The sequence below is a fragment of the Phalacrocorax carbo genome, chromosome 11 (genome assembly GCF_963921805.1).
Source record: "Phalacrocorax carbo chromosome 11, bPhaCar2.1, whole genome shotgun sequence".
NCBI lineage: Eukaryota > Metazoa > Chordata > Aves > Suliformes > Phalacrocoracidae > Phalacrocorax > Phalacrocorax carbo.
The window spans coordinates 14,462,306-14,484,173 of NC_087523.1; the positions used below are offsets into that span (position 1 = coordinate 14,462,306).

The 21,868-nt window shown below is 37.8% G+C and overlaps 1 long non-coding RNA gene across 1 annotated transcript in view; it reads right to left on the minus strand.

The window, feature by feature from the left end:
- The window catches only part of LOC135315369 (uncharacterized), a 115,510-nt gene that overhangs the window by 45,107 nt on the left and 48,535 nt on the right, over positions 1–21,868 (minus strand). The window contains exon 2 of the long non-coding RNA XR_010374820.1: positions 10,334–10,419. This is a non-coding gene — a long non-coding RNA (uncharacterized LOC135315369). The remainder of the gene's footprint in view (positions 1–10,333; positions 10,420–21,868) is intronic.

Consider the following 21,868-nt stretch of genomic DNA (forward strand, 5'->3'; position numbering starts at 1 on the left):
AACAAATACTGTAATTTTAATTGCAGTGCATTATGCTTACTTGAAGGAAATCTGAGGAGATTAGTATTTTTTGTTAGTTTTCTTTTGGTTTAAGTTCTGCAGTGAAGGAACACTGTATAAACAATTTTGAAACACATGCCTAAGTAAAAGAAATTAGTTAAGGACAAAGCACGTATTAGAAGAACTGGACAGGTCAAGAACATCACAAAGTCATTAAGTTAGACATGTCATCAATAGGAGATTATTCTAAAAAGCTCTAAGGATATTCAGGAACCTCTGGGAATCATGGGAAATTTCTGTGAAGAAAATATCCAGAACTTGTACAAAACAAAGCAGCCTACCTGGTTTGATCTTAGCAACTACTTTTTACAAGAACGGTAAGGAATATGGGGGTCCTGCCCCACCTTGCAATTGAAAGTATCTTAACTGTTATAAAGGGCATTGATACTGTATATATCTGTGATATATTGTGACATTTTAAATCATCATTTGCAGTTCATAACGGGATAGAAAAGAATCTTCAGAGCATCAGACTAAATAAATGCTGCATCAGACTCATCTGAGTCTAGTACTGTAGTTCTCAAAAACTTGCAACACCACATAAATGGCAACGGATTTGACAATTGCAATATTATCATATTATGTGCATTTAATGAGTACATACTATAAAGTTCCTCGTGGCCACAGCACTCTCCTGGATCAAAGAGGTGTAATACATATCACACAGCATCAGGAATGTATATCCTTGAATTGACAGTTGCACGTCAAAAAGTGCACCGGTGTGCATAGCAGAAAGATTCATTGCTATGTGCTCATACCTTTCTACAGAAGAATTTCAGCAACATTTGTCACTCAGAAACAAAGGGCATTTCCACACATGACTAAAATGAGTGATACAAAATCTGGTTTCATTGTGTGCACTTCCTTCTACAACAGAAACATAAAAGATATAAACTAAGCTCATTTAATGTTACTTCTACAATTTTTATTTCTCATAGGCTTTGTAATTAAAATAAGCTAATTTCAGTTCCTTAGCTGAAGCTACTGTCCAGATTTACAGAAATATTAGGTCACAAATAAAGAACCACTTAAAAAAATTACAAGAAAAAAAGATTTATATGAAAAGTGGGTTAGATGATGTTATTTATATTCTTCATAAACTATTAATAGCTTTGAATAATAAAAACCCTCAATTGTTTGGTTTTTTTTTCTGGAAAAAAATGTATCTAAATCACTGTCTTAGGTAAAGGATACAAATAAACTGGAAGTATGAGAGACATACAGATTTGATATTCAGATACACAAAACAGAAGTAAATACATTAATACACTTAAAATTGATGTCCTATTGCCCACTCCTGATAAAAGAGCTCCTTCTTAAGTAACTGCCTAACCCCTCCCCAGCTGGAATAATCAGGCTATCAACATTTGCCTAGACTCTACTGGAATATCAAGTGTGGTAAAACTGCAACTAAATCTTTCAAAAACCCACTACTGTACGCATACTCAAAGCACCTACCCCTACAGCCACCAACAGGACTTGCACCCCTGCCTGCCCCTCAGATGTATCCATAGCTGTTTCTCCTATAAAGCACATCTAGCTGCAGCTGGGGGGGCAGAAGCACACTCAGACTCCCTCAAAGCAGAGCTGCTGGGCACAAGGCTGCCATTATGATGACCGGTGTAGGAGACCAACGGAAAGAGCTAACAATTTAACACCAAGGCTGACTTGTAAGCCCTGGAACAAAGAACTGTTTGAACCATGTGAACTTTGCAAAACATAATTTGACAGTCATGACCATCGTCTCGATTCAGGACTAAGAAAACTTGCCCCCACTCTTGTAAGGAGAATGCGTGCTAATGTACATAGCTAGGGAGGACGCTAACCAATCGGCACCAGACAGAACTCGATAAGGGGACGGGGGTGGAGATTCCTTGAGCCCTTCCGATGAATGTCTCAAACACTTGCAAGTCGCAAAGGCCTCGGGAGGTAGTCTGTAGCGACCAGCAGACATAAAAGGGGGAAAGCAAGTGCCACTGGGGGGACTTTTTTGAACTAGCACGCCCACCAACCAGACACCCCTCCATTGGCTGGACCAACGCTGGAACCCAGATCGGTGATCTCTCTCTCTCTCCCTTTCTCCCCCTTGCCCCTTTCCTTCTTCTGTTCATCGTTTCTCCCTTTCTTAATAAGTAACACAAGACTTGAACTAATTGGGTAACACAAGACTTAAGCTAAGAAGTAAAATTTAAAATATTCTTGGGTCCCTGTCGATGCAATTACAATTTTACACAGTGAAAGTAAAGACTGCGTATGGACCTTGAGTGTCATTTCACCTTAATGGCAATGTGTGTGCATGGACCTTGAGTGTTGTTTCACCTTAATTCACACCATGAGGATCAGCAAACCTGAGTCATTTCTCCCTTCTTCTCTGGTGGGACATAACATTTAAACTGGCATCGTGGACAGGATACCCTTGGTGTTGAAAGGTCCTTGAGGATACCGGCTCCCTGTCCAGGGAAGCTGGTAAGGGATACTGACTCTCTACCCAGTAAATACAGACAGGGGGAGTTGGGAAGTAACGTCTCAGCAATAAGCTGCAGAGGTTGGAGCAGTGATAAGCTCTGGCTGCCCAGGAAAGCAAGAGCTTAGCTGCTTTCCTATTGTTGAGAAGTTGAAAGCTGTTGTGTTGGAAGGTCCGTAAGGGGCGACTGGCCCTCCACCTAGCAAGAGCAGGCAGGGAGAGCCGGGAAGTGATCTCTCAGCAATAAGCCGGGAGAGATCTGAGTAGTGCTCCCCTGTTACTGAAAAACTGAAAGTGTGTAATGCATGCCCCTCTCCACCAGGAATGACCTGGGCTCATAGGAACTGGCATAATCCAGAAACGGTGGCAGAATGAATTACCACACTTACTAAGGAACAAAAGGTGCAGCCAGGAAACGGAAAGGCCATGGTGCATGTTGTGTTGGAAAGAGCTCCTGTGGCAGCTCCAGAGGAGAAGCACCCGACTAAACTAACTGATGGCAAACGGTCAAAGCCTTGCAAGAACAAATAAAAATTTTACTGACCCACCTAACAGCTGAACGTAATATCACTCAGCAACTCCACACGGCTCTGTCAGGTGCATTGGACCAAGAAAAAATTTTACGGTCCAAATTAAAGAAGGGAGAGCAAGGGTCCCATGACCCCAAGAATAAGGAATTGGTGACGAGGCCATTGATTTAGACAGAAATCACGGATAACGGCCAAGGTGGGGGGAGCCCCGCAAGTGATCACCCAGATGGTGCCATACCCAGCAACCGAAATGTCAAATGGCCTAGGCACCTGTGTTCCAGAGAGGAAAGAAGTTCAGCTATAGCCTTTGCTTAGTACTTCCTCCAAGCTGGCCCCACCACCCAGAAGCCACCCTTTCATAGGAGTCCATCCTTGCAACATACAAATTACTTGACTTTCAACTTTGGAATTTATTCCCACAGAAAGATAACTTGAAAATTGGGTATTGCAGTGCTGATGTTGGCTCATCTCTGTGCTAAGGCATAAAAATTGACCTGTAACACATTCCCACCAGGGACTATGGAATATTATTCAATATTCATATGGAATAGAGAATTCTGTAGAATCTAGAGAATTCTATATTCATACATCATTCCTTTGATTAGCATGATCAGAAAGACCAGAGGCTACGTGACTTAAAATGAAAAATAATTCACTTTGTATGATGGCAAATTTGGCTGACACTCCCAGGACTGAAACAGAGACCACCAGAGCAAGAAGTGTGAGTTTTGCAGAAAACGATTCAAATAAATTTGGCCAAGTATCTAAGACCATGACAGACCCATCCTCTATGAGACCACCTCTCTAGAGTGGAAGAGAGGATGCTCCCTCCATATTCTAGCATTCTAATATTTCTCAGTCAAGGAAAACAGCTATGCAATAACTGGTAGTCATAATTATTCATGATGGTTCTCTCTCGCTGCCCCAAGACTATTTTGTTTTTCATGAGTACGCTTATACATTCTCCTCTGCACCAGTGACTTCAGTTTTATTCCCTGTATTAGCTGGCCTATCCCATCACTGCTTTGTAAGCACTGTGTCCTGTTCCCATTGATGTTCACTCTTGCACTTTCATGTCTTCAGTGCATTTTCATCTGCTATTCTTCAAAAGCCATTATGAACAGATGGTACCCCTGTATGAATGTTCATTCAATCTGCCATGATGGTGCCTGCTTAGTACTGGACAAACTGTTTTGCTAGCAAAGTTTTTGGTTTGACATTGGCAGTCACGTTAATTTGGGTGCCAAGCTTTCACAATGCATTTTGTTAATGCCTTGTATCAAGCAGCCTTTTTCAGTATTGCCAAATAGTTCTGCATTTCAGGGATTACACATACACCTTAACCTTTAGCCTGTCAGTCAGGATTTCCTATTGCTTTACCCTGCATACAGTAATAGTGAAAAGAAGTTTCTAAGATGTTGAGAATTATATGTTAATTAAAAAATAGCCAGGATTAAGATTTTGCTTTCTGTAAGTGATTTAGCTTCTTTGGAAGCTAAGAACCAGAATCATTATAATTTTTCCAAAGCAAAATAATGCATCTAACTAAAATAAAAGGATTGCACCACCCAGTAAACACAAGCCAACTATACCTTCCTGTATTTCAGCAAATGATTTGAGACATCTTCCATGCTAGTAACACCTGAGTCACGAAAACTTGAATTCATTTATAAATTGTGGGTAGATGCAAAGGGACAAGTATTTGTTTGCCCTGCATTCCCGCAAATACACGTTTCTATTGTTTGGCCCTGGGCGCTCACAGGTAACTACCCAATAGCAGACGCTAGGCTCAGGGGCCTGGAGTTTAGGCTGGCTGATCCTGGCTCTGTTCTGTTTTGGTTTTGGGTTTTTAAAATATAGTTATAAATAAATATATTTTTTAAAATAGAAATAACTGCAATGAACCTAGCCAAATATTGTGTCAGTCTCTTATTAAAATGAGCCCTCTGTATTCGCATGCTGCAAACAGTGCAGTGATGCAGAGAACCTTTTCTATATAACACAGCGCAGAAGCATAGTGTGCAATAATGATATCATGCACTTTTAAAGATTAAAACTTACATGAATTTCATACAAATATTCTGCACAATTGCAAACCTGTGCTTTACCAGTGCTGATCTTTCCGGATTTCTTGAAGACTCTTTGGCAAAAACATGACATTAGATGGTTTCCAAAGGAGCAATCCTTATTGTTGCAGTCACTTCATCTATTCTAGTTAGAGAAATTTAAAAGCTTGGAAAAGCCAGAGACTTTCTGAGTCATATTTGATGTTTTCCTCCTACATTTTAGTTCAAGAACATGGCCTTCATTAACTAGTAATTAAGGAAGAAATAGGCAACCTGAGATCTTGAAGTGCTGATACTCATTTGCAGTAAGCACTGCTGAACTCTGGTAACCTTGCCATATTTACCTTTCCAGAGACTTTTAACACCTTCCTTTCCATGGAAAATGAAAAATCTTCCGATTTTTTTAGAGGGACAGATCAGACATGAAGTTTAGGGAGGGGGAAACCCACCAGATTTATTTTAAAAACTCCTAGAAATTTCATTTTAAAGGGTTCTCAGAAACAGTTACACCATTGAAGTCAGTAATGAAACCATTACTGACTACTCAATAAATCCACAATAAGCTCACAACCTAAATACTGTGGGTGGTTCTATCCCTCTTCTTTCCTTTAGTGAAGTGAAACATCAGAAAAGAAAAAAACCTACAGAGAACAGGAAAGGATGCTCAAAGTTATGAAAAAGCTCCTACACAAAAAGAAACTAAATAGATCAAACTCAGGTCTGGAAAATGGTGGAGCCACAATTATTTAAGCTTCCAGATAATTCTCTGATGTAATGAAAAAACATACTGAGATATACTGGGCAGAGAGGTGCAGCTACTGACAGAGAGGTCCTCTGAAACTTTCAAAATATATTGCAGTCTAGTTACATTTGGTAACAGAAAATGAGATAAGCCTTGGGTCAAATCTAAATTTGAGACCAGCAGAGTTCTAATTATCTCATTTCTACAATAACGCACATTTAACTGTACAGCAAAAAGGAACCAAATAAAAGGAAGCTGTATTATGCTACATTTAATATATCGTTTAATGTATTCAGATCTTTTTCCTGGCAGAAAAGCAAAGTATCTGTGAAAGTACAGTAGCATCTGGCCATTGTACATGCCAATATCTAGCTTCTCTAAGGAAAAATGTTGCATCTAACACAAGTTTGGCTTCCTGTGTTTCCTTACAAACTATTCCAAATTTTTTTACAAAATAAATAGGAATATTGTAATGCAGGGAATAACAGAGATCAACAGAACAGATGTTATGAGTCAGATCCTCAGTTTGAATAAATCAACACACTTAATAAAGCCAAGAAGTAATTTGTACCATTTAATAACATGTCTGCATATGAAAGGTATTTATCCATGAAGCTCCCGAAGTCCAACAACAAACACAGAGGGCTAAGCAGAGACATCCAAGCAAGAACCAACCACAGCACTTCAAGGCAGCATAGCCTCTGCCCTGCACATGCACGTCCCATGGCACGGCTTCTGAGACCCCTGGCTCTACCTTTGAAAGGGTGCACTTGCAGCAGACCCATACAGCACTTCTCCTGGAGGTAGACCCAGGATTTATTCCACAGTGTTGTGTGGTATTGAAAAGACTTGAGCACCTGGGTGGTTTGACTCTTATGAGACATTTTCCAGGACTTTTGCAGTTACATATATAATTAACTTCTTTTGAAGGTTTGAGTGCTTTTGGCCCTCCTGTGGACTGCCCATAACCTCCTTTGCCTATAACCAAAGGGAGAGAAAAGAAGGGACCAAACATTTTTGCTTGCTCTTGGACCTGGAAGATCTTTCTGTGATTGTGTCTTTTTTATTCTTTTGTGGTAATCTTCAGAATTCACTTATGAGTAATACTCAGATTGGTAAGTATCCACCGTGGAATGCTGCAGTATTCTTTCTGGGAATAAAATAATTAATTTTGGAAAATGCATCACTGCAATGTGAGATAGTGTCATTGGTTCTCACTCAGAGTCTACAGATGTTCCAGATAACCAATGTCATAAATGTTTATATGTTCTTCAAATGGAGAAACTATAGGAATAGAATACAGTACATACTTTTCATCAACCATACCATTTTTGTCTGACAGTGTGTTTACTTTAACAGTTAAATTACAATATCTGTCAAAACATATCACCATCTTCCTATCACCATATGCCAGGCTAAATATTCACATTCTCACTTAGATGTCAGGACTGCTTCAGCATTTTGTACTGCATATTTCTCAAGTGTAGAACAACCTTTGGAATCATATATTCCTTTACTAATAAAGTAACAAGAAACAAAGTATCTGTCATTGTAATTAATTTACACATCAACTATTCTGTGACATTAGACTATGGCAGGAAATAGTCTGCCTATAAATGCCACAAATATATCTGTACCTGTCATAAACGTAAAGGACAAGATTACACCTAATTAAATGGGAAGTTTAAGTCTTATTTTCAAAATTTGACAGAAGAATATGGAAGCTTATGCCTCACTTCACCTCATAAAAATTCTCCTCCAAAAACTGTGATTTAAGTGAGAACTGTGTGTCTTTTGTCATTGGCTCTAAATGCAAAGTGGGTGCCAACTGCACTCTTCAACATTGAAAACTACTCTTTCACCTGCTAGTAGGTTTGCTGTAGCTCTTTGAGGACTTCGAATTAGAATTTCACAGTGAAAACCAAAATACAGGTTATTATCAATATGGCTGATGTGGAAAAATAATAAAAATCTAAATGTCAAAAAAAGGTGTAAAAAAAAAAATCCTTTCTCAGGCTCCGAGATGCCAGGAGCTGTGTGAAAATAAACAGTTTACTGGATTTTTTTTTCTTTTTTAATTACCCCAAAACAAAGTAAATGGAGAAAAAATTAATCTTGACCAATAATTTACTGGTAATGCCATTAGCCTGGTCTGTGCTCTCGAGTCCATAACTGTGGTGTCACCTATCCCAGGTTTGGGAGCTCCAGAGAAATCTTATTCCAGCCTGCCTTGTGGCTGGATACTTGACAGTTTGGGAATCCCACTTTACATTAGGATATGCTCTCTTGAGTATCTGTTCACGAGAATACAGTTCAGAAGCCCTAGCATAAATATTTCGTGTCCACTTCTCAGGGGAAACTTGTTCTCACAGTATATGAATAATCCCATACAGAAATCACACCCCCTAATAACTAGTAACAGAATGATGCAGTTTAAGGCCTGTTTGGGATTCTGACCTTAGACAGTACACACAAATTGGCAGCAGCGAAGGCAGCTGACCTGCCTGGCTTGGAAATGTAACAGATGAGGAGCACTCAGACAGGTATCATGCCTCCATGAGATGGTAATAAGCTGTTAAAATACCACAGCTGCTCCTCACAGCTGCAACTCTGATCACTGACTTTACAAGTATTTAAAGGATTCTACCTGTTCATGTGCTTAAAAAATGAAAACCACAATCTGTTTAGGCTTCCATATCGCCTTAGTTTCTGGTGCTTTAGTCTTTACCAAAAAAGACATCACACACATGCAGCATGGTCTTAAGATTCTTTATATCCATTATGATAAAATACTGGGGGTGTTTTTTGTTACTTCTATATAAAATTAATTTGATAAATAAATAGCATGGTTTCAACCTTTCCCTTGAGTCTTCATAGTAAAGATAAACACTATTTAAGAATAAAATACAGCAATAATGGAATTCCCCACCTTCATCTTTTTTGGCCCTCAAATGATGACAAAAGGGGTTTGAAAAGTAACTACCTTGCACACAATCCCACATTTCCGATCCTATTCAGAGACCGTGCCTGCTAAGTTTCGCATTCACAATACCCTTATACAGAAGGTTTTGCTTTTAAGACAACTCTCAGACTTATAAACCAGCCATGACCACAATCTGTAAAAATTAACAAGATAAGGAAGCTAATAGATTAAGGTGTCAAAAAAACCCATCTGTTTACTTTAAAAGATAGCTGGAGTAAAGAAAACTTCAGTAGATAAAGTTGATCCAAGTCAGTAAAAGATCTCAGCAAAAAAAATGATGCTGGAGAAACCAACAGAAGAGAAACAACTTTTACATCAAACCCATAGTCACCCAGCGGTTTTAACCAGCAGGACTATGACTTCTTTATGACACTTGGAAACTGAATAATAAGTTCATGCAACATTTTATTATATCTGCTTTTCTTTTTTTTCAAGTTTAGTGCTAGTCTATATTCACAAAATAATCTCCCCTGAAATGGCCTCACAATTCGTTAGCTGCAATCTCAGTTAGGCAATGCTTCTAAAAGCTAGGATTATGTGTTTTATATATTTCTGGGCTGGTTTCTGGAGATATTATTAAAGAGGAATTTTGAAAAAAAATGTTTTCAAATTACGATTTTTTCACTTATCAATTTTGGGGGTTACAATTTTGTCTGATGTATTTTTTATTATAATAAAAGAATATCGATTTCCAACAGCTCCTGGTATATTCTACCTGTAGCTGCAGATTAAAAGAATCAGAAAAAGAAGACAAGTTCAGTACAACACCTGAATCAGCTGGCCTTAACAGCTTTGCAAAGTGTTCTAATATGGACTTAAAATACTACCTATTTAACATTTGAAACGATTATCATCTCATATGCATAATATTTTATAAATAACCTCACTTTCATAAGGATGTTACAAATACTCAAGTCATATTCAGAGAAAGATGAAAAAAGCTTTGTACAGAAAAAGTAAAAATAAACCATCTTAAAGACATTTTCAATGTAAAAAAAAAGGGGGGGGATTTTGCCATAAAACATAATTTGCCACAAAATGTTTGAGAAACTTTAAATGGGGGGAGGTTTACTGAATTAAATGCAGACACAGGATTTGATCTAATTGTAGCTGTTTGCATCTTCTAACCAAGCTAGCTTTCAAAAAATACTCTTTACCTCTAATGATATGCAGAACAAGAGAAACAACGTTTTGGCAAACCACTGTGGTGACAGGCAAGCCAGTGAAAAACTCAGGAACAAAATATTACATGCACCAGTTCTCATCAGTTCTACCATTAATCCCAGATTCTGGTCCAAGCCAGTAACATTTCCATGGCATACAGTCTAAGAGCCCTAATGTCCAAGAGCCTGAATTACATTAAGAACTCTTGGGAAGGAAAAGGCTGATCTTCCCTTCACAGATTGTGGCTGCAGCCCTTCCCATGAGTCATTCTGATCAAAAGCGTTATTTTATTTCACATACCCAGAGAATTAAATGCAAACTTACCTGTTCCAAGTCTTCAATGTCACATTCCGGATATAGACCACTGGCTTAAAGAATCCTCAGTGACCCTACACACCAAATCCTTGGCCCTGAAAGGTAAACTTGGAGGTAAAACCTGAAATCACTTCTCATCACAGATAGCTTCTGGATTTTTCAGTCCCAAGCAGTCCACTTATTCTATAGATGGAGAATTAATGATCCCTTTCGCACAGAAATACTGAGATATTTGAAAATGTTCAATTGCAGCACAGGGTATTTTAGAAATTTACTGTGGCAATTCTCTCACAGCCTTACTAATAATTAACTTTCACTATAATACAAAGCCTCTCCATTTAATAGTACAATCACACACCACTGAAGGGTAATTTTCAGCCCAATGATACTGTAATAGATGAGGTACCAATGATTATCTGGACATCCTTCATTTTTACGATCCATTACAAAACAAGACAAAGGACTAGAAAACATGCAGTAATTTGGAGAACAAGACTACACTGGCAAAAGGCTGGGTTAGATGGAATTGTTTTTCTCTTCATGAAGCTCATACAGTTAAACTCTAAACAGTGCAATGTAATTCCAAAATTGCTTTTTTAGAATCTCCATGTGCTGATACAGCTCTCATCAAGATCATCCTTTGTTCCACTGTCCCATCCTTGCTTGTCTTTCTGATCTCTCTTCCCTTTGTTCCAGCTAATTAAAGCACTTGTGAAGGAGTTTAGGCTTCATGAACTACAGCCAAATTTATAGCCTTGTCAAATTCAAATCCACAGGAATCCCTAAAACACTTAGAATGAGTTCCAGAATATGACAAGCTTAGCTACCTCTGCATTCAGCCTAATTGCTTAACTTTGTTTAAGGTTATCATCTGGAAAGGCATTCAGTTTTGTCTTACATACCACAAGGAATGAAGAATCCATTTTGTCCTTTGTTAGTTTCTTCCAAATGTTTATCACCCTCAAAGCTATTTCAAAAGTCAAATTTCCCATTTGAATGCATCTTTTCTTGCAGAATTAAAGAGCCCTTTAGAGCTAAGCATTTTTTTCATCAAGTTTCTTATGCACCGTAATAAATCTTAATTTTAATCCACTTTCTGATAAGCTTTAGAAATTGAGAACTTAAAATCTTTCTGCAAGTTCTTCTTTTTCAGGTATTTTTTTTTTGTCTCTTTACTTACTATCAAATCCTTAACAAGTGGGAACATCAGAGGAAAAAATGCTGAAATTTTCTCTCAAAAAAACTTTGGGTTTACTTCCCCTTCCCCTATTTACCTATACAAGAATTACATAAACTTCATTCTAGCACTTGATCCTAGAGTTCAACTCACAATGAATTCCTTACCTACTATGACCATGAAATACTTTTCAGATTCATCAGTTTTCAGAATAATCTATTCCATACCATGGTGTATTCCTGCATTTTTAGATCCCAGACACAGATCTAAAAGACTTTCTCAATGGGCTTTACTCTGCATACAGTTCAGAAAATGCTATCACTGTACTGAAACCAACATAATTTCAATTCTCACCATCTCTAAATGTCAAATTTAATATGCAGTCTTTGTACACACTGCAAAAATCACTGATGAAAATAAAAACACAGGGCTTCACATGAACACCTTCAGAAACTCATCAGAAACGTACCCAATTACCGTTTTTCCTTAAACCACTCTTTATGCCAAAACAGTTGATATACACATTTTGAAATTGTCTTAGGAAATGCTTCATTGACTCTTGTCTATATTACAGAATTCTTAGTCATATTTATGAAAACAATTAATTGCATTTACAAACTTATATGTTAACCATATTCATAATTTTAAAAAATTAAGCCCATTTTTTAAACATGACTTATGTTCATAAAGCTTTCCAGAGTCAGTCAGCTGGAAAACAAGCCTACAAAACTGAAAGTTGCAGATGGATATACAGGGGAAACAGAGTTTCTAGTTGGTTTTGCAAACTAGGCAATAATTTAGGGCAATACAGAAGTAGAAAGCTCTGGGTAGGAAGGAAAGGCAAAAGCCACCAACTCATGATTCAGATCTGCTTTTCAGTACACTGCCCCCACAAGTAGAAAGAATGAAAGTTGCACTTTTATCACAGTGATTTAAAAAGGCCTGTTAATAAACTTAATATTAGACCAATGCATAAGTGATCTGCTGAATGAGCATGGGAGCTCATTTGTTCAATAGGCTATGCACATAGTAAGGTCCTATTTGGGAATGGTAGAGAACCTCGCTTAGCAGGGAATAACTTTCAAAAACCAAGAATGAACCAACTATATTCTTCATTTCTTTCTGGTAATTATTTGAATGTTTCTGAGTGAATTCATTTAATAATGTTTGATGACTGAATATCTGGTTTCCAAAGTTATGAAATTATAACACAAAATGGCTCATCTCTCTTATTAAATACAACTGTATAATGGATCACATCAAAAACAATACCTTACAGTTACTGTGATAGTCAGAAATAAACAAGTATGAAAACAATTATTTCCCTCTAGAGTGGATAACGCTTCCAGTTTAACAGTCACTAGCAAAGTAATTTGTGAAGTTTATTAAGATTATGGCTTTACAGGCTCTAAATTACTGAGACAAAGACTCATTTATGCAGACACATTAGGACATACTACTGACTCATTTTATATCAAATATTCTTCCTGGAAGAAATTTTTCACATAATTACTTCAAATAAATGAGGTGTTTATAGTCAATGAACCGACTCCCTTTAATCTGTTTCTGAAACAATACATACTTATGGAAAAATAGCATACGATTTTCCAAACTGAAAAATAATTTGATAGTGGAACAGATCAAGCAGCTGGTATTTCTAAAGAAATGCTTTTACTTGACTAAACATATCCCTACATAATTGAAACAATTCCTGTTATGACTACTTAATGGTTAGATATCAAATTTCTAACTCATTTCTCAGATTGTTGTATAAACAACAATTATTGCCATATCAAATTCTCAGGTTGCTAAGAAGTTTTTTTTTAAATCCATTTTCACTGGACTGGACCGGACCTACTTTGAGTAACAGTGAATGTTATCACAACCTGCAACATTTAAGCACCTGCTCCTGTTCATTTAAATTAGGAGAATCTTGAATAAATCTTGCAGGGTAGATACGTGACCTAAGTTCTCTTCACAGTCTACTCAGCCCTGCTAAGAGGCCTGCTTAATCAGCGGTCAGATGCCTCCTGTGATAAGCTGACCACAGGGTTCCCGAGTCAGGCTGGATAATCTCATCTTGCCTACACACCATACTGCTGCACAGCATAGAAGTGGGGTTCCCTGGATAAGGGAAACTGAAGAGTATCAACAATGTTGCTAGTGGACCATTGCCTCATTGCCTTAATAATAAGGTACTTTATTCTCACAGTGACATTTTAAACACATAATTTCAAGTACCCTTCAGTGCTCAGTCATGCCCATTAATAAAAATAATTTTTCATGTTCCTGTTTTCCAGTTTGTGCCCATTGCCTCTTGCCCTGTCACTGGACACTGCTGAAAAGAGTCTGCTCCGTTTTCTTTACACCCTCCCTTCAGATATTTCCACATATTCATGAGATCTCCCTGAGCCTTTACTTCTCCAGGATAAACAGCCCCAGCTCTCTCAGCCTTTCCTCGTATATGAGGTGCTCCTGTCCCTTAATCATCTTAGCAGCCCTTTGCCTAATACCCTAAGAAAATAAAAATCTTCCCCCTAGCTGGGGGTAGGCTGAGCACCCGCCTGGGCTGAGATCTGCTGCTGAAGTGTTCCAGCTGCTACCTTCCTGACCAGGCGGCCCAGCCGAGAAGCAGCTGGTGTCTTCTGACTGTGAGAAACTCTTCCGTAATTACCTGAAGATTTATAAAGGGAAACAGAGTGAAACATGTTGCATTGCATTCAACTGGTAGGACTCTGCTAATCTTCAGTGTACGACTCCACAAACCAAACTCACTTCTGTATCTAGTGACTGTCTCAGATAGCAGATGTGTTCATAATACACTAGCACCCTGGAGGATTTTCTGTATTGTTATGTTAATCCAGTAAATGGATAACATATGTGATTTACATAAATACTACCAATGTAATTCTAAAAGCTCTGCAAAACCAGCTTTCATTCTCAAGGGTTTGATTGTTTTGGATTTTGGGTCTGGGTATTTTTTTCCTTTTTCTTTTATTTATGAAAACTCAAATAAATGCATCTTACTAGGGATGAGAACATGGGAATGAAAGAAAGAAAACAGAAGTGTCACAAACTCTCTGGGAATACAGTAAGTTCAGGGCTTGGAAGATTAGTGAAAATAATTATAATTAAAAAACACTCTGGCTTCTGTTCTACTACTGACTCACATGGCTTCTCTTTAAAAGAATATTAACTGACTCCTGTCAAACTAATACTCCAAATGCATAAGTTTCTCTCTTTGGAAGTCAGTATTCCAGAAACTAATTTAAGCCTTGTTTTCCTCAACAGGACAAATACCTTCTTGTGGTAAAAAACAGCTGTGTTTGTTAGGAGCAAAGGCCTATTATCACTGTGGAGATAAGCCTTCCTTCCACCATTCACACACACACACGCACACACACGTGCGCACTGTGGAAGAGGGTGTTCCTCCAGATTTACCGCAACAGGAGCAAAACTGATTGTCAGAGCACCTCTGCTTCCCAGTGGAAGAAAATTTAATAAAAATACTATTTAGAAGAATATTCTATAAGAATTGGTTAGAGAAATTGTTTTGCAGCATACAAAACAGTAAACATTCCACCATTCACTTCATTTCCAAATGAATAACTAGGACATAAACCTGTGGATTTTTCATATCATCATCTACTTTCAAACCTAGAAAACAACAAGATTTTAAAATACTACTTGCCCGAGAGCAGCAACTGCGTTAAAGTAAGAACATTGTCAGGTCTTTAAGTACAGGGAAATTTGTAGCACATAATGCTGCATAATAAATTGCAATCTTTAAATGACAGGAATTTGTTTTATTTTAAAATGTAGCCTTGATCTCTTTCTTCTGTGTGAGGCTTGTTTTTTCCTGGATAGCTGATCAGTTATTATTCTTGTCCTTTCTTATTGAGCCCAAATAATGCTCATGTAAAGATAAGCATAGACTGTTAATGTATTTTTGTTTGGTTTATTGGTTAATTTAAAAACATCTCAGCAAGAAACAGGATGAACAAAGCTATGCTGGTCCAGCAGGTGGTAAAGATCAAAAGTGAAATAAATCAAAGGAGATGTGCAATAGTTGCAGGTGCTATTATATCAACTCACTTATGGTGTGAGAGTTGAGGTTTTAACTATCAGTTTCATTAGATGTTACTATTCTGCAGCATAGACAGCTTTGAAGCAAAAACTCCCTTGATGTACAGCCTTGGAAATAAGAGTTCTCAGCTAAAAGAAAACAACTCCTCCCACATGACAAGCCTGTGCTTTTGGTTACATTTGTTCCTTAAAAAGATGCAGTTTTAAAAAACAGAAGTTATCATAGTTTATAATTAGTGTGCTTGCTTCCAACAAGTTGGCAAAAAGTCTTCATCTCATTCCTGTTCACTCTTCAGCTATTTTTAATAGGGGGCACCATTTATTCTACACAGAAGTAGTAAAGGTTTTTTTTCAAAAAAGCGTGCTGTGCCTTTGTGTTCCTCGCATTCCTTTTACATAAGTTGTACACCTGAAATTCACTACCAATTAAACTAATGCGATGGACTTGATAGGATTGTCCCTTTTAGAGCAAGCAATTATAATTGCTGGCTCTCACATTCTATTCTCAGGGAGGAACAATGCAACTTTTTGTTTTCTACCACATAAGTTTAAGGAACCAAATCTAGTTGTCCTGCGGGCAACTGGGAGGCACAAATTAAGAACCTCTTCTGAATCACCCACTAGAGCAGGTTCTCTGTACGCACCGATGGTAGAATACACCTTGTCTAAGCAGGTATCACAGTCATTATTCATTCACAGAGGAATGAAGATCCCACTGCCTGTAACATGGAAGAGGAGGTGTTTAAAGTGTTCCCACAGTCCTGGCCTTTGGGGACACACCACACATCCCCCATGGTGCCTCAGGAACACAGCAGGGGTTCAGCATGACACGAAAACCCCACTTCTGCTTCCCAGCACAGAAACGGTTGCCCCTGAGATGCCACGGCTGCTGCCCTGATCATCACAGGAAGGAGAATACGTACAGCTACCCTGTTCCTTTTCACTAAGAGCAGGCAGCACGGAATAGTGGCAGCACTTTGCCAAGAGCGAGCTTGCCTGTATGGCTGGGAATTAGCTGCTCAACAAGAGTAAACAACTTACTCCTCATTGATATCAGATGCTAAAGCAGAAAAGTACCAGGACTTCTTTGTTCTTCCCAGGATAACAGAATTACCCAGGAAACTCAGAGCGGTTTCTAAAATTACATTTCAGTCCTGTGTAATCTTAAGATTAATTAACTTCTGTGTTCCTTAGTTACTCCTCTGTGTATAATACTGTTTTATTGACATGTAAATTTGGGTGCAAAAAAGAAATCCTCAGATGTTCAATATATTTTGCAGCAGAGCAGGAAAAGTAAAGGAGAGGTCATGCAGTAATTCAATGCATGGGAGTCACAAACTTATGTATTTTCCATACACGTTCCCAGAACTCTGTTCAGGTGACTGCTGCACATATAAGAAAAGCAAACCTAAATGAATGTCAACCAGAATTTGCCTTTTCCTCATCTTCAGAAACACAAGGAGATTGTTTCTAATGAAACCTACCCTTTCTCATTTGAAAAATGAATCTGCAGGTAAAACTAAAAAGTCCTTTCCCATCTCCCTCCCGCCCAGAAAATGTTAATAATTTTGGTTGGAAAACAAATGGATCATTTTAAGCTCAAAGCGTTTCCTCTTTTCCCAACGCCTACATTTACAGTTCTCCGTCAATACCACTATCTAGCTGTTTGATATGTTGTTATCGTTAATTTCAAACCCATCAATGTGCAGAACTTCTTTAAGCATTCTCCTATGCTACAGGTTCCACTGCTTATCAGTGATTTATTTTTCTTTAAGCTCTCAGAGTATTTCTTCCTTATTGGTTTCTACCAGCCAATTTCTAACACCTGTGAGGAAGAAATCAAGAAACAATGTATGTATACAAAAATACCAACACCGTTGGAAATCATAGCCATGTTTTGTTTGATTTCTCAGCTCACCCTGTTTCGTGAATGCATGGAATTAACTGTGTGTGTACTAAAATTTTATTTGAGCACAAATATCATATGACTATGATGGGTAACTACGTATTGTGTTTAAACAACTTCTGTCAGTTCACGCTGGTGGCCTTTTTGTCTCCTGTTACCTGTATCAGTTTTATGAACTTAGAATGTTTCTACCAGCAGCCAGAGGTTTTGCTGAAAATACTAATAAAATAGAAACAAGTCATAAAAATAGTTACCATGTGGTAGAGAATATGCAGAATGGATTTAAACATCTCAAAGCATTTCTGCACTTCATATTTTGAACAGGGATCTAAAACAAGCACATGCCATCCTAATCTATATACGTACACATTAAGGTAATGCAAATCCTCTCCTCAGTGAAACACCATGACCCGGCACTCAAAAACATCTAACCCCGGTGGTTTTTCAAACTTCATTAGCCATCAATTTCTCACCAGAATCTCATGACAAACAGTGCTCGGTCGTGCAACAAATCATGATTCACGTTTCAGCCAGATAATAGGATGACACCACACTCTGCATGTCTCACTGAAATGAGAGGCCTGGAAGTTCTTGTAGAGTTAAAACTAACAGACTTGCACGCGTTGGCCTGTCTGCAGAGCGGCAGTCCTTACCGTGTCTTTCAGCCACGATCGCCTTGACTTGAGTGCAGTTGCGCCTGACCTTCAGAGAGATGTAAAACCATACTATTTATCTTCTCTGCATATCAGGATATATCCAATGCTAGAAGGTATTTTTTTCACTCCTCAGTCTGTGAACTAACTCCAAAATAATGCAAAGCTAAAATGGAAATCTATTAGGCAATTACTTGGCTGGAGGAAGGGAATGTGGGAAAAAGTCCTTTGAGAGCTACAGAAGGCTTAAAGCAGGGAAATATTAAAGAACAAGCTCTAGTTATATCAGAGATGTGCTTCTACCTCTTCTACCTTATTTCTAGCAGATGATTTCCAACTTATCTTACTTGCCCTCGTGCACACTTGTATTGGCAGCCGTCTCCTTAATGCACAGTTAACCACAGATGGCAGGGCTCCAGCCTCAGATGTAAGATTTTGAGATATAACATAAATAAAACTTCCAGTACCCTAAAGCAGAGCTGTGAAAACTTGTTTTTATAGTGAGTGCTACTTTATGTATTTAGTTTGAAAGGCAATGCCACTCTAAATAAGGACGCAGGAAAGGACAGCAAGATCGTACATTTAAGCAACAAGCCTTTCCATACATGATTTAGCACTGTATTTATTCCCAATTACACCAACCTCAACTTTCTCAGCATCCATCTGTAAGAAAATTATGATTCATATATCTAAAAATCAAGTTTTAAAATAAGATACTTTCAATTTTTCTTTGTAAGAACATTTATTATCAAAAGATTGACTCAATGTCTCCAAAAATAAAAAAAAAAAATTTAAAAAAATCAGAGTACACTACCTAAATGCACAAACTTAGATGAGAGGAGTTATTTGACTGCAAAGGACAAAGCTATAATGAAATGTTTTCTTCTGGGCATACCAAACACTTTAATTTAAATAAAAAAACCAAAATATTGTGCTTTTACATGAAATTGTATTAGGCTCCTACATAGGACTCCCTTTACAAATCTGCAGATAATAAGATTTCCATCTGCTTTTATTGTTATGTTGCTTAAAAACATGCACTTCATTTTTCTCTAGAAAACAACTTCACAAATTAGAACAGGATGTGCTTATGTTAAGGACTTCATATTTATGATTCGCAGTAAGGAAAACAGCCAACTAGCTCACTGCGTCTGTGGCACTTTCGTTACTAGCAAAGGAAGGAGAACAATGGACAAGGAAATCAGTTTGCAATCCATTACAGAAAACATCTGACACTGATTATTTTTAAGAAGCTTTATCACATCAATTTCAAAAGTGTATCTGAACAATTTCTAATGAAACTATGTATCAAACAACAAAAACAAACAGCATGACAGTATTGAGAAGTGAAAGTTTGTCATATACAATGGAGCTTCACCACAGCACTTGAAGGGTTCTCAGCCTCCCTTCTATTCTCTTTCTCTCACGAGCATCACCCTGGGAGACAAGCAGAGGTTTATTTCCTGGGAGATTTCCTTGCTATTAAGAGGGAGGAATTTAGGGGGTTTGTGGTTTAGTTTTTTTTTGTTGGTTGGTTGGTTGCTTGGTTGGTGTTTTTAAGAGGGCTGAGATTAACATCAGCAAATCCAAGAGCTGTTTCAAGGAAATTCATATCCTGGGACACAAGCTTACTTAAGAACCACCAACAGTTGGCAAGCATATATCCAGGTTACAAGGATACTAATTCAGCTGCAGAAAAATCTGTGCGCTTTCAACTCAAAACAATTTGATACACCTGGTCTTGTATGTTCAACAACAAATGGCAGCAATATGTAAAAATTCAGCACAAACTGGGAATTTGGTCAGAAGACCTTGCTCTCTGAGTTGGAGAACTCAAGGTACGCACTTACAGAATGAATACAACACAGATTTTATAACTTTTTAAAGATAATTCTCTTTAAAATATGAGAAGCAGAATTATCATCATGGAGCCCTTCCACATTCTCATTCATTGAAGAGTACACCTTAAACATGGTCTCCTCTGCAGACAGAGTCATGGTCTCATGATGGTCTGATTTCCATTTGTGGTTAATTCTGGTGGATTGAGAATGTACCAGTTACACTGCTGTAATTTATTCTTCCCATTTGGTTGGATCACAGATCAGCATCACTGGTGTCCTGCCAGACAGCAGAAGAGCAACAATATCTGGCAACTGAAGAGATTTAAAATAATTGGTGGAAATATACCAGCTCCAAAATGACTGAAGGTTTGGCTCCTGTTCAGTTGTCAAATGAAGTGTTATCTTAATTATAGGGTTGGGCTTTTCTCTGAGCATTGTAGGTTGGGGGTATTTTTCCTCCTTTTTCTGCAGAGCTACTGAATCCCAACTGTTACAGGATTACCTTTTCATATCTTAATACTCCAGGCAACACAGTCATAGAGAAGCTGCCGCTTGAGAAAAAGGAATACAGAAAGGATGATTTCCAGAGGTAAACAACATAATGAGCTCCAGTTCTGCAAGTAATACAGAGAGCGCTCCCATGAACTGAGAACACTGGTGTTCTCTTCTCCGTATGCATCATTTCAGTTTATATAATTGCTAAATTTGTTAATTAAAATCAGCTCCTAACAAAAGTAAGGAAGTAAAAATTGTAGACTGTAGAGTTTCATGAATCAAATAGGACACTGTACTGATCCAGGTATTTAATTCCAATTTCCCTCTCTCAGAGTGTTACACCAGTTTTGTATCTAGTATCTACAGACACACACAAGATTCCCACCGACGGGCACAGCACAGTCACGAGTAGATGGAAGGAAGGAATTTTCAAAATGGTAATACATTCTTGTGAGGGTTTCAAACACAGACCGTCTGTGCTTACTTACACATTTTCCTGCAACTTAAACTGAAAGGAATTCACAGAGGAAACATGTATGCCATTCACTCAGCTTTGTTTCCTCTGTGAAAAATCCTACTTCTTGTTATCAGGACTAGCAGAGCTGTGTGATTACAAAGATACTCCTGCTGTTTCTCTTTAGTTAATGTGAACATAGAATTTTGCATACCCTTCAGGAGGAGATATCTCCAACAGCAGTAACTCAAAACCATTCTTAGTAGGGCAAAACTTGTTGCTACATGGAAATTATTTCAGTGTAACCTGTGTCAATGTCATAAAAAAACCCTATATAGGTAAGCTCTCCTATGTTCTCTAAAGCTACTTCATTGGGGATGGGGTAGGAGAAAGTGGGCAGGAAGGACTGAAATCAGCAAATCAGACTTCTCAATACGGGAGGATTAAAGGGAATTCCAGTCACTGTGAATTAGTCAAAATCACGAATGAAAGTAGTAATAAAAATACATCTATTATTTTATTCCATAAATCACTCACTGGAACCACAAATCCCAAAAAGCACTGCCACAAGATGTCACATGTAACATGCCAAACCAACTTTGCATAAATTAAGAACAACTTTTACTTCCTGCTTTAAAATGGAAGAAGTACAAGAAAAAATGGTCCGATAAAACAAGCACTGTAATTGTGTTTATTAAATGAACTGCATGAAAAAAAAAGATAGGGATTTATAGATAAATTATAGGCTTTGCTTTAAAAGATGACCCATTTAATGATTTCAGGTGATACAGAACTTTGTAAATTGTTCATACAGTCACTCTTAAAGATTTGGGCCCTACTTCCTACTTGAATTTGTCCAGCCATTAAATCTTTTATTGCTTCTATGTGCTAGATTAAAATGTCCCAAAAGAATTTCCTTGATTTGAGAAAAT